The sequence below is a fragment of the Suricata suricatta genome, chromosome 9, assembly GCF_006229205.1.
Source record: "Suricata suricatta isolate VVHF042 chromosome 9, meerkat_22Aug2017_6uvM2_HiC, whole genome shotgun sequence".
NCBI classification, from domain to species: domain Eukaryota; kingdom Metazoa; phylum Chordata; class Mammalia; order Carnivora; family Herpestidae; genus Suricata; species Suricata suricatta.
The window spans coordinates 26,248,526-26,262,610 of NC_043708.1; the positions used below are offsets into that span (position 1 = coordinate 26,248,526).

The 14,085-nt window shown below is 40.6% G+C and overlaps 1 protein-coding gene across 3 annotated transcripts in view; it reads left to right on the forward strand.

The window, feature by feature from the left end:
* Positions 1–14,085, forward strand: part of AREL1 (apoptosis resistant E3 ubiquitin protein ligase 1) — a 43,389-nt gene that overhangs the window by 4,219 nt on the left and 25,085 nt on the right. For 2 of the 3 annotated variants that reach the window (XM_029951593.1, XM_029951595.1), the window contains exon 2: positions 13,263–13,577. The gene's annotated coding sequence lies outside the window, so the exon portion shown is untranslated. The remainder of the gene's footprint in view (positions 1–13,262; positions 13,578–14,085) is intronic. The other variant, XM_029951594.1, reaches the window with a different exon arrangement.

A 14,085-nucleotide genomic window follows, 5' to 3' on the forward strand; every position in this document is an offset into this window, starting at 1 on the left:
GTTTCCAGTAAGCTTTTTCTCTGCCATGTATGTTTGGTAATCCCCTCTGACCAGTGGAAGAGAGAGAGTCATTGACCATGAGAATAAACGATACTGTATAGGTAATGTTTTGTACTCCTTTAATTCCCAAAGCGCTGTTAACTCAGTGTAAGAGTTGGCTTTGCTCCCAGGAGGGTGGCATGAAGTTTCCTGATAAGCTAAGAGCTAATCCTGATTGAGGGGCCCTCCCAGGGCTCCACTAACAGCATGTGCTCACGTTATAGACTTTACTACATGAAAGTATCACCAGTCATTTACTTGTCTATCTTCTTTACTAAATTTTATGTTTCTAAGGAGTCAGGGACCATGTTACTCACTTTGGAATCCTCAGGGTCCAACGTAAGGTTGGCATATGATAGATTCTTAATACACATTTGAAGAAATGAATAAATCCTTGTTTGGTAGCACTGACTATTAGATCAACAAAAGTTTTGTTTTAATACTATGTAAGTGTTGAGTTTCTCTTTCAACTTGAGCCATCTTAGTTTGCCAATTCTATGGCTAGTTGAGTTTTTCTTCCTGGAATCTTAAAGACCTATAAAATACTCATTGACGATTTATCTTTTTTTTTCTGATTATGTAAATAAATTATTTTCATTAAAAAATCACAGAATAGGTGGTAGTAGAGGGGGTAGTAGACATTTTGTTAGCTTTTAAGTGCATATGTGACAATTCCAGTTTCATCCCACTGGGCTGTAGATCTGGCTGTGTGCCTGCCACTTCATGCACAATTAATGAAATAACACCTTCCTAGACTTATTGAGGGAGACGGCTTGTCAGATTCAGAGAATTAGTTTTAAATTTTTCCCATTATAGCCAAGATTCAGTGGCCCAGGGTCACCTAAGCATAAAAGCTGCCATGGTATGGGAACACAGGGGCCTGTCCTAATTCTGTGGATCAGGCACAGTAGATTTCGTTTGGTAAATAGGAAAAAAAAAATCACAATCAGAGGGAGTTGTAAATTGAAGCTGCCGTTTTCTTGACGTAGATGAAAGAGTGTGACAGGGCATAGATGAGCCAGTTTTTCTATTTTTTTTCCTCCAGACATCCCAGGAAGTTACAAAATGATCAATGATAAATTGGCCCTTGTTTCCCTGTTTTACTCATATTAGCGTTGAATCCCTTTTTTCTTCTTCCTCTGAACGGTGCTTTGAATGGCAAAGTCTGTTCCAGGGGGCAGTTGAGTGTAAACTATGCTTACATATGTACTCTTGGTTTCAAGTCTGAAGAACTCTGGTTTGTTTTCAAGAGAATAGTGCAATAGAGATAATCCAGGTTGAATTAAGAAATGTATACGTCTGTCAGCTTAGCCTTTGGAAGCCTAAGTTTTCTTTTAACCAGTGAATGATAACATCACTTTTTCCAGCCTCCTCTCAGGTGAGAGTGAGCTTATAAAAGCTTCTCTTTAAAACCAGAAGGGCAAGTAGTTCATTGCCCTTGGCTTAACCTGCAGGTGCATGCTCTGGGTTTTGGAATTTTGTTGTTGTTTTTAAGATCCAGCATCAGGGGTCCAGACGGTTTACGTCAGTTTGAGGAGAGCTGTGGGACTAAAACGTTGGCTACATTTAGAAATGCCATTTATTAGGTTAAAGAGCAGGGGGAATCTGTTAAAAGATAAAAATCTTCCCAAATTCTGCAATAGGCTGTAACTTAAATGCCTCTTAGTAATATGGGAAGTTGAATTTGAAAGAAAGCAATAATAAAACAGTAATTAGATGAAGGGAATGCAGGAGCTTAAAAAACTTGTTAAAAATTTTTTTATTAAAGTACAGCTGACATACAGTACTATATTAGTTTTAGGTGTACAACATAGTGATTGGACAATTTTATACATTTTTTAAAGTTTTTTTGCAGGGGAGAGGCAGAGAAAGGCGGAGAAAGAATCCCAAGCAGGCTCCATGTTGTCTGTGAGGACCCCAGTGAGGGGCTGGATCTCAAACCATGAGACCATGACCTGAGGTGAAGCCAAGAGTTGGATGCTTAACTGGCTGAGCCACCCAGGTGTCCCAGACAATTATATACATTATGTGATGCCTACTATGATAAGTATAGTTACTATTTGTCACCATACAAAGTTATTATAATATTATTGATATTCCCTATGCTGTATTTTTCATCCTTGTGACTTACTTATTTTGTAAAAAATATAAAAAGTCTGTACCTCTTATTCTTCTTCACCTGCGTCACCCATCCCCTCACACCCCTTTCCTCTGGTAGCCGTCAGTTTGTTCTCTGGATTTATGAGTCTAATTTTGTTTGTTTATTTTGTTTTGCAGATTGTACATATAAGTGAGATCAAACAGTATTTGTCTTTTTGTGTCTGACTTACTTCACTTAGCATAATGCCCTCTAGGTTCATCCATGTTGCTGTAAATGGCAAGATTTCATTCTTTTTCATGGCTGAGTAATATTTCATCTTAAATAAATAAGCATGCATATATATATACATATATATATACATCTCATATGACTTCTTCCTTATTCACTTATCTATGGACAGACACTTGGGTTGCTTCCCTGTCTTGGCTGCAGTAAACACAGGGGTGCATATATTTTTTCACATTAGTTTTCCTCTTCTTCAGGTAAATACCCACAAGTGAAGCTTCTGGGTCATACAGTGGTTTGATTTTTAATTTTTTGAAGAGCCTCCGGACTGTTCCTTATGGTAGCTGCACCACTGTGCGTTCCTACCAGTAGTGCACAGGATTCCCTTTTCTCCACATCCTCACCAACACTTATTAGTTCTTGTCTTTTTGATATTAGCCATTCTCACTGGTGTGAGGTGACATCTCATTGTGGTTTTGATTTGCATTTCCATGATGTTTAGTGCTACTGAGCATCTTTTCATGGGAACTCTTGTTAAAAATTAAAAAAAATTTTTTTTTAATGCTTTTTATTTATTTTTGAGAGACGGAGAGAGACAGCTGGAACAGGGGAGGGTCAGAGAGAGAGGGAGACACACAATCTGAAGCAGGCTCCAGGTTCTGAGCTAGCTGTCAGCCCAGAGCCTGACACGGGGCTCAAACCCACAAACTGTGAAATCATGACCTGAGCCGAAGCCGGATGCTTAACCGACTGAGCCACCCAGGCGCCCCTCTTTTGTGAAACTTTTAGAGAACATTTCTGGAAGAAAATCTGTGTTCTAGCATGAGGCAAAGTTATTTTTAAAAATAGGATACAAAAAACAAACTAAAAGAAGAATGTTGATGCATTGGATTTCATCAAATTAAAAACTTTTATTCTTTAACACCATTAACAAATGTTAAAAACAAACCACAGAAAATATTTGTCAAACATATATCTACTAAAGGACTTGTTTGCAGAATACATAAAGAATTCTAGAAACAACTAAGTAGTAAGAAGACAAACAACTTAATTTTTAGAAATGCAGAAGATTTGGATACCAAAGAAGTGTCACACATAGCCATTAAGTACATGAAAGCATACTCAATGTTGTTAGTCCTTAGGGAATTGCTAATCAAAACCACAGTGGGAGGGGCGCCTGGATGGCTCAGTTGGTTAAGCGTTCTACTAAGGTCGTGATCCCAGGGTTGTGGGATTTAGCCCCAGGATGGGCTCCAAGCTAAGCATGGACCTTGTTTAACATTATCTGTCTCTCTTGGGGCACCTGGGTGGCTCAGTTGGTTAAGCCTCCGGCTTCGGCTCAGGTCAGATCTCACATTCGTGGGTTCGAGCCCCGCGTCGGGCTCTGTGCTGACAGCTAGCTCAGAGCCTGGAGCCTGCTTCGGATTCTGTGTCTCCCTCTCTCTGTGACCCTCCCCCTCTCATGCTCTGTCTCTCTCTGTATCAAAAATAAATAAAACATTAAAAAAAAAAAGAAGATTATCTGTCTCTCTCCCTCGATTCTCCTCCCCAGCTCTCATTTTCTCTCTCTCTCTGGCTCTGTCTCAAAAACAAAACCCAAAACCCCATAGTGAGAGACCACACCTATTAGAATGGGTAAAATTTAATAGCATGTTGTTTAACCTTCATGTGTTTAGATTTTTTTCTTGTTGATTTCTAGTTTCAGAGGGTTGTGGTCAGAAAAGATGCATGGTATGACTTTGATATTTTTGAATTTGTTGAGACTTGTTTTGTAGCCTATTATGGATCCATTCTGAAGAATGTCCCGTGTGCACTTGAAAATAATGTGTATTCTGCTGTTTTAGGATGGAATGTTCTGAATATATCTAAGTCCTTCTGGTCCAGTGTGTCAAAGCTACTCTTTCCTTATTGATTTTCTTTCTTTTTTTTTAATTTTATTTAGAGTTTGTTGTCAAGTTGGTTTCCATATAACACCCAGTGCTCTTCCCCACAAATGCCCTTCTCCATGACCATCACCCCCTTATTGATTTTCTGTGTGGATGATCTGTTCATTGATGTAAGTGGGGTGTTAAAGCCCCTTACTGTTGTACTACTATCAGTTACTTCCTTTATGTTTGTTCTTAACTGCTTTAAGTATTTGGGTGCTTCCAAGTTGGGTGCATAAATATTTACAACTACTATATCTTCTTGTTGGATTGTTTTGGAATGATAAAATTTAAAAGATCAACAATGCCAAGTGTTGGCAGATTTGAGCAATGGGAGCTCTTACACATTGCTGGTGAGAATGCAAGATAGTACCGGTGTTTTGGAGAACAGTTTGGCAGTTTCTTTTTTTTTTCTTTTTAAATGTGTATTTATTTTTGAGAGAGAGCAAGCGAGCGAGCAAGCAGGGATGGGGCAGGGGCGGGAGGGACAGAGGATCCGAAGCAGACTCAGTGCTGACCACAGATAGCCTGATGTGAGGCTCGAACTCCTGAACTATGAGATCATAATCTATGCCAAAGTCAGATGCTTAACCAACTAAACCACCCAGGTACCCTGACAACTTGGTAGTTTTTTTTCCAGTTAAATATATATTTATCATATGACCTAACAATCTCTCTCTTAGCTATTTACCCAACAGAAGTAAAAACACGTGTCCACACAAGACTTATGTTTGAATGTTCATCAGCAGCTTTAACCCGAACAGCCCCAAACTGGATAGAACCAAATGTCCTTCTCCTAGTGAATGGATAAAGAAAGTGTAATATGCCTGTGTAATGGACTGCTACAGAACAATAAAGAGGAATGAACTACTGATACGTGTAATAGCATGTGTGGATCTAAATAACGTGCTAAGTAAAAAAAATGCCACAACACAAAGGAGTACCTTTTGTATAGGACACTATTTGGCATTCTGTAAAAGGCAGAACTGTGGTGGTAGAAAGCACATCAGTGGTTGCTCAAGGGGCTTGTGAGGAGACTTTGGGATGATGAAATGTTCTGTATTTCGATTGCATTTTACATCATACCCTTATGCAATTGTCAAAGCTCTGATTATTTAAGTTGGCGACTTTTACTATATATAAGCTATAGCTCAATAAAGCTGATTTTGATAAGATTTTTTTTTTGCCATTGATTGATGTGGGATTAGAGACTGGATTCAGATTAGTTCAGATCTGAATTTGTTATAGGCACTGAGATAATTTTGAAATAATCAGTATCCCTGAATTGAGTTGCAAAGAGCTTACTAGTTACCAGTGTGGGGTCAAGTTTAGGCTAAGATTCTTATTATAAATGAGAATAGATGGAAATAAGATACACATTTTATTTGAAGTTGCTTGATCAGAGAATGAGAGTTCAAAATGATCAAGGAAGAAAACCCAAGGGCTGATTTTGAATTCCCCCTCTGGCCTAAGTCTTTACTGGTTCTAATACTGTGACCACCAGTTTCTAGAAATACTTTCTTTTGCCTCCAGTAAACCACTTTTACAGATTTTTTTTTTTTTTGCATTTTCTCTGTTCTTTTTCATGCATTGCTAGCTCCTTTTTGTGGGGAGGGGGGATGGTACGTTTAAGGTTGATCTCCTCAAAGTTCTTTTTCTTGGTCTGCTTGCTTTCCATGGCAGTCTTTTTTATTTCCTGTGTCTTTTTTTTTTTTAACATTTATTTATTTTTTGTGAGAGAGAGAGACAGATCATGAGCAGGGGAGGGGCAGAGAGAAAGGGACACACAGGAAACAGGCTCCAGGCTTTGGGCTGACTCGGGACTTGAACCCATGACCTGTGAGATCATGACCTGAGCCAAAGTTGGATGCTCAACCCACTGAGCCACTCAGGTGCTCCTATTTCCAGTGTCTTTTAACTGCCCTCAGGGTACTGGTATCTCCATGACTTCAGGTGCTTATTTCCATTTGTCTTGTGGGTGTATTCACCTGGATATATTATAGACACTTCCAACTTGACATGTTCAGGTCTGTACTCCTTATCTTTCCCTCTGTATTGGCTCTGTGTCCTTAATTCACCACCACCTTTCATCCAGGGTCCTAAGTGTAGAAGATCCCGATTTGTCCTTGGCTTCTTGCTCTCCTTTATCTTTTTGACATCATAGGTCACTAATCCTGTTGCTTCTAACTGGGAAACAGTGCATACGCTAGCCTCTCCCCCTCCGCATCATGGCCAGTGCCTTGCTGCTCCTTTGGACTAGCATCTTCTTGTCTCCCAGCCAGTGGTTTGTTCTCCTATTCAGAGTCTCTTGTGTCACCTCCAGCGTTACTTCTTTTAAAATGTGTAATCCTCTTTCTCCCTTACTTGAAAACACCTCTTGGCTTCTTTGGCTGTGGTTGCTTAAAGTCCAAAATGAAGTCATAGTTCTATAAATTTCCAGGTTAAGTATTTCTTGAGCTCTCATTCTTCCTATTCCAAGAATCTTTTTTTTCCTTTCTTGGGGTTCTTGACACATCAGACTCTGGAATCACATTGCCTGACTCCTTCCTTTGTTATCTAGGTAACAATAGGCAAGCTATTTTACCTCTCTGTGCTTCTGTTTCCTAATCCGTAAAATATGGATCACAACATAGGTACTTTATATGGTTGATGTGAATTCAGTGAGATAATACATGAAACACCTCAAACAGTAGCAGTAAGTTGTCAGTAAAGGTAGATTTGTGTTATCATCATTCTCTTAAAAAAATTTTTTTTAATGTTTATTTTTAAGAGAGAGAGACAGAGCAGGAGCAGAGAAGGGGCACAGAGAGAGGGAGACAGAATCTGAAGCAGGCTCCAGTTTCTGAGTTTAAGTTTATTTGTTTTTGAGAGATCATGAGTAGGGAAGGGGGGGAACCAAAGCAGGTTCCATGCTTACAACAGAGAGCTCTGTTCAGGGCTTGAAGTCACAAACTGTGAAATCAAGACCTGAGCCAAAGTTGGATGCTTCATTGACTGAGCCGCCCAAACGCCCCTATGTTATCATCATTCTTGAGAAAAAAAAAACCCAGAACACTCAGTATTTTGGATCATTGCTGTGGTTGCATCCAACTGGGATTTCTCTGGAAAACCAATGATTCCCTCAGGTGTATGCAGTGCCATCTTCCTGATTTACTGCAGGTTGGGTTGCCATCATGGCGCGGGTGCAAACTACCATTGTAGCCTGGCAACCAGGCAGCAGGTTGGAACTTAAAGCCACATCCCCTGAGGCACTTCTGTAGTGCCAAGTCACCCGGGACTAGTTTCCAGTCTTCCTTTTCTTAGTGCATTTCCATTTCATATCTGAGGCCACTAAAGAGAAGTAGCTAGTCCGGGATTACTCAGTAGGAAGATTCATCCTCTTGAGCCTTACAATGTGCTGTACTGAGAATGAGTCACCCTAGTTTGGACCCAGGTGGGCTTTTGAAACACTTCATTTTCTTCATGCTGACCTTTGTCATCCCCTTTCTTGACTCAGAACTTTTGCTTATGCTGTTTTTTCCACCTAGGGTACTAGTCCTTTTTGTTTTTGGCCCCCTGTCCTGTGAATGTTTGCTCAGTCTTCATAACTCTCTCGTCTCTTCTGTGAACACTTCCCCACTCTCTCAGGCAAAGTTACCTTTCTCCTTCCTTCACCCCCACATATTGTTTATTCCTTTTTGTGGCACTTGCCTCCTTATTGTCCATCTCCTACTTTGGACTAAGTTCATCCAAGTTAAGAAAATACCCTGTCTTAATTATCCTTGTTACTTTAGTTTTTAGCACGCAGTCTGGCGGATAGCAAATGCTCAAGAACTATGAAATGAATGAAAAATGAACCTTACAGAAGAACACAAAGATGTTAGTGAATTACCATCAATGAATTACAATTATGTTAGGCAAAGGGAAAATATAGATATCTAATGATGGGGGACATAGCAGAAAAAATAATTTTATTTAAAATGTGAGTATATGGGATGAATGGTAATGGGGTAATAGACCATAAATTGAATGGGGATTATAGTGCTTTTCAAACTTTTAAGCTCAAGTACTTCTGGTGGTAGAGGATAGTGGGCATGTAACCCCTTGGGGGCTGGGTGCAGAGCCCCAAGTAGCCTTTCTATGTCAGGCATCAAATCTCTGAATATCTTAAACACACTCACATTTTATCTTTAGAAACTCATGCAAATTGTGCATTCTATTTTATTAACCCATGAATGTTTTAACATGAAAATACCTTTTCCCACCCACGTCACTCTCTGGTGAATAATTGCTGCAGGAATGTGTGTCATTTGTCCCCTGGCTTCCAACACATTGGTGTGCCCCAATGCCCAAATCGGAGGAGCATGGAATGGGGTTATAGTCTAATATGGCGGTATTCTAGCTTGCTGTGATATGGGGGATTGTCTTCTCAGGAGTATTATGTCATGGCACCGAGGAGGGTGAGCTCATCTTGTTCTAACGATGCCGTTCCTGGAAGGCTGCAGTCAATTGAAGGCACCTCATTACCAGATCGCTGGGAACCAGCTGGACAGAGTTCACAGAAGACCCACAGGAATGATTAAGAGACTGGAGGGGCTGACTGATGAGGAACGAATATAAATGGAAACCGTATAACTTGGCTGAACCAAGATAGCAGGAATACGCAACTGTATAAATATCTCAAGAGAATAAACTTGATGAGGGAGGGCAATCATTTATGGTGGGGTTTGGGGGAGAATAAACCAACGGTGAAATTAAGCAAAGGAAAATGTAAACTAATAATCTAACATGTCTGATGGTGCACTTTATTTCTTAGAACCTCCTTAGATCACTCTAAACTGTGGGTCTTTTGCTAATTGATTTGTTTTTTTTAATTTGATTTGCCTGAACTGTGGCTGGTGCTTCTGTATAGAGAATATTGAAGACTGCATCCTTCAAAGCCAACATCTTTGTTTTTCTTTGTGGGACTCAGTGGGCGATATTCGGAACTCCTCTTTTGCTGGAGTTTTTTTTTATTCACCAGAATTCCAAAGTGGACTTTTATGTCAGCTTTTCACGGGTTTTTAAGTAATAGTTTAAAAGTAGACATTGAGTCAGTAATATGTATTGTAATAATTTTAGATACCTGGATATAGTGTTGGTCCCTGAGGTACTGGTTTTAGGAAATTATAGCCTTGATGAAATGGAAGTATAATTGTAGGAAACATGTACTTTGGGAAATGATTGTATAAAATTCCTACTTAGCACTCACTTAGGATATGGGAGGCATAAAACTTTTTTTTTTTTTTAATGTTTATTTTTGAGAGAGAGTGCAAGTGGAGAATGGGCAGAGAGAGGGGAAACCAGAGTCTGAAGCAGACTCCGGACCCTGACCTGTCAGCATAGAGCTTGTTATGGGGCTCGAACTTGTGAACCTTGAGATCATGACCTGAAACAAGGTTGGATGCTCAACCAACTGAGCTACCCAGGTACCCCCATAAAACTTTTAAATAACAGTTGAAATTCACCAGGAGAAATATTTGCATAATATTGCAAGTTTTCTAGCTCTTTTCCTAAGAGGAGACAGTAGAACTGGGTTGGAAGAAAATGATCTTATGCTTTTTTTCATTTATAAAAATGAGTTTATTTATACAAAGCAGTTATGTAGCTATAAGACTAAGACATCTATGCTGGAGGGTGGTAAACTTTTTTTTGTAAAGGGTCAGCTAGGAAAGCTTTGTAAACCATATGCCTCTGCTGCTACTCAGCTTTGCTCTTGTAGCACAAAAGCAATCTTAGACCATATATAAACGAATGAACTTGACTGTGTTCCTTCTTTAAAAAAAAAAAAAAAGCAGGCGACCATCTGGATTTGGCCTGCAGGCTGTAGTTTGCCAATTCCTGCTCTAGACCCTTGCTCCTGAAAGCATGATCTACAGACTAGCAGCATCAACCTTTCCTGTTAAAAATATAGAATATCGGGTCGCTTCTCAGAGGGACTGCCCTGGAGCCTAGATCAAGCTTCTCAGACATTAATATGTGTAGGAATCACTTGGAAGAACTTATCAAAGATAAGAGATAAACTGAACAGCTTACTAGCTACTGGGAAACAAAGATGGGTTAAGACCCAGTCATTGTCCTCCGAGATCCCAGAAGTCATTAGGAGAGACTGTTGTATAAACCACTCTAATTCAGACTAAAACATGCTATAATCGGGATAGCTTCAGCATAGGCGTGTCACAGAGGAGCAAATGATTGGTTCTGCCTGGCATGGGGGGAAGGAATCCTCAGAAGGGCCTGAGAATTGGACCAGGAAGGGGAATGGTGCTTAAGTTGACTTTTTTTTTTTAATGTTTTATTTATTTTTGATACAGAGAGAGACAGAGCATGAGAGGGGGAGGGTCATAGAGAGAAGGAGACACAGAACCGGAAGCAGGCTCCAGGCTCTGAGCTAGCTGTCAGCACAGAGCCTGACGCGGGGCTCGAACCCACGAACGTGAGATCTGACCTGAGCCGAAGCCGGAGGCCCAACCGACTGAGCCACCCAGGCGCCCCTTAAGTTGACTTTTGAGGCTTACTAGAGACACTGAAGCATTGTCAGGGCTACACGTGGTAGATTGTGGTGGGGTGCAGTGAAGATGATGTTAGAACTAGGAGTTATTTGGGGCACCTGGCTAGCTCAGTCAGTGGAGCATCCAACTCTTGATCTTGGAGTTGAAGTTCAAGCCCCACATTGGATGTAGAGATTACTTACAAATAAAATCTTTAAAAAAAAGAACTACGAGTTATTTAATAACCAAATAGCTGATTACAGGGCTGGAGACCCACTAAGATCATAATGAATAGAAATAAAATTTCAGGGGGCGCCTGGGTGGCTCAGTCAGTTAAGTGTCTGACGTCAGCTCAGGTCATGATCTCACAGTTTGTGGTTTCGAGCCCCACGTTGGGCTCTGTGCTGACAGCTCAGAGCCTGGATCCTGTTTCGGATTCTCTGTCTCTCTCTTGCTGCCCCTCTCCCATTCCTTCTCTCTCTCTCTCAAAAATAAATCAACATTAAAAAAAGATTTCAGGGGCGCCTGGGTGGCTCAGTCAGTTAAGCATCCAACTTCAGCTCTGGTGATGATCTCATGGTTCATGGGTTCAAGCCCCGTGTGGGGCTCTGGTGCTGACAGCTCAGCTCCTTCCCTGCTCATGCTCTGTCTGCCTTTGTCTCTCTCTGTCTCTCAAAAATAAATAAACATTGAGAAAAATTTTTAAATAAAATTTCAGTACATTATATTATTTTTAGCTAATTTTTATACTCTCCTTATTTGAAAAAAGGATAACTTGCCTGTTCTCCCCCCAAATATTATTTGTTCTCCCGAAGTAGAAACTTTTTTCTTATTTTTTTTTATAGTTTACTGTCAAATTGGTTTCCATATAACACCCAGTGCTTCTCCCCACAAGTGTCCCCCACCATGACCATCATCCCCCTCCCTTCGTCCCCCTCCCCTTCAGTCCACGGTTCATTTTCAGTATTCAGTAGTCTCCCTTGATCTGTGTTCTTACATCAGTAAGAGTTTGGAAAACGCTGAAAGGTACAGGTAGAAAATGAAAATTGTTTATAATTCCATACAGCAAGAGATGACTAATACTTTTATGTTCCTTCTAGTCTTGTTTATGTAATGTAATATTTAAAAAATTGTGCTCATGCTATGTAAATAATTTTGTGCTTGCATTTTATTTAACATTTTATTTGTGAGAAATTTTTTTTGTTATTCCGTAAAAGGTGTCATTGTTTAACAGATAGCATTCTAATTGATCTATAGTTTATGTAACTCTTTTCTTGTTTGTGGATCCTGTAAGCTGGTTCCAGTTGTGAGTTGACCCGGCTTTTGGCTCATGTACTTGGCAAGTCCATCACCATAGTTTAAAATAAATACAAATACTTGTTTATTTTTTATTATAAACGTTTGCCAACTTGTTTGATCTGCTAGCCTTCGCTTATTCTGTTCTGCTCTTCTTACTAACATTGTGGGTTTTCTTTCTTGGTTTCCCACAGAAGGGAGGCAAGTAGGGGAGTCATTAAAAGCATGGATTCTGGGTCCACGTTTTCTGGGTTTAATTTACCGTCACTGCTTATGGTGCGTGATCATGAGGAAGTACCTCAGTTTTCTCATCTGTAAAATAGGGGGATAATTCTGTTTGTGCCCTGGGGTTGTAAGTTCATATATTTGAAGCACGGAGCACTGTTCCCACCAGGTGGAAAGAGAATCTCTTTTTGTTTTGTGACCAGTACCTTTTCTCGTTTGTTCTGTAGTGGTGGTTTGTGCATGCTCTGCCATAACCCCCTTTTCTGCTACATTTAGTTCATGAATATCTTTGAGTTACACACTGACTTTACTAGACTTTACTTAGTGACTTTATCTTGAAAGTTCACAGACATTTCCCCCCCCTCAGAAAAATAAATTACACTATTAAAAAAAATAAAATCAGCACTGTTCAGTTATGTCTTGGAAATGTGTACACGGGCACGAAGGCAGCAGACTGCATAGGCAGATAGATTAGGTTGTAAAGCTTTTTGGTGGTCTCCGCTTTCCGAGGGAACATTAGCCTTGATTCCTCACACGGCATATGAGGCCCTCTGCAGCGTGGCCCCACTTGTCCCAGCTCTCATCTCTCTTCACCTGCTTCTCAGCCCCTGCGCTGCAGCCCTATTAAACTGTAGCTAGGCACGGGGTAGTGTGAGGCTCGCTCTTTAAAGCTGTCCCTAGTTGCCCCTCATGAAGGATTTCAATCAGCTGAAGTGCTGGGGCTTCCTTCTGGGGAGTGACACCGCTCAGGCAGTGAGGTTGCCATTGCCTTTTTTGTGGAGTTTTAATTGGGAAAGCTTGGTCCAAGTTCACCAGGCCTTGCTTATTTTTAGTGCCCCCAGAGTTTCTACTGCCTCTTCTATCTCCTCTTCGTTGTTTTCTGGGGATTCTCATTCAGAAATAAAAATCTCTTCTACTGACTGACCCTTTCTTCTCTGTTAGGTAGGATCCTGGGACAAGAGAACAGATGCATCCTTTGGCGATTGCTTGCACCATGCCCTAGAGAGAAGTCCGGGATAACAGTTGTTGGGGCTATATTTCTCCCTGGAATTCATCCAGTTCATACAGAAATATTGGCCCTCTGCTTCTGTGACATATCCACCGTGAGTGTCTGATGGACAGACGCTTTCCATTGACCTTGCAGCAGTTTTCTTTCCTGTGGAAGTTGGAGGACAAGGTGAATGGTGCCAGAAGTTGCCTGCTTTGGTGAATAGGAGTGCTCCACTGGGTTCTCAGAACATGGGCCCTCGTTTAAAGGTAAGACCATAGACTCATTAACATTCACTTGTTACTGGGATGCAGAAAATGGACCCAGGGACCGGTGCCTAAGCCTTGTCAGCAACAGATGGCTGCTGAAGTGCACGGTTACAGTTAGAATCAGTCCCCTGCCGTAGAGCATCTTTGAGAATGAAGAAATCAGTTCTCTGTTTCTGGGAAATGACTTTCACAACTGATCTTCAATGTCCAGGCTAAAATTTATTTGCTGTTGTAAATACAAATCTTTTGCCTCCCAAAAAAAGCAAAGAGTTTTAGAATATGTCTGTTAGTCGACTCTCTGACATTCCTTTGAGACAGGCATTTTCAAGTATTTCCCCTCCCCTGCCTTTTGTCGGCATTGTGAGCCAAAGTACTGTAGTATTAAGCAACATGCCCGGGATCTTTTAGTAAGCAAGTGGTATTTCTGCGCTAGATAATTGGAACTGCATTCCATTTTCATTTGTCATGCCTTATTTTTATTTCAAAAGATTTTAAAAGATTTATTTTT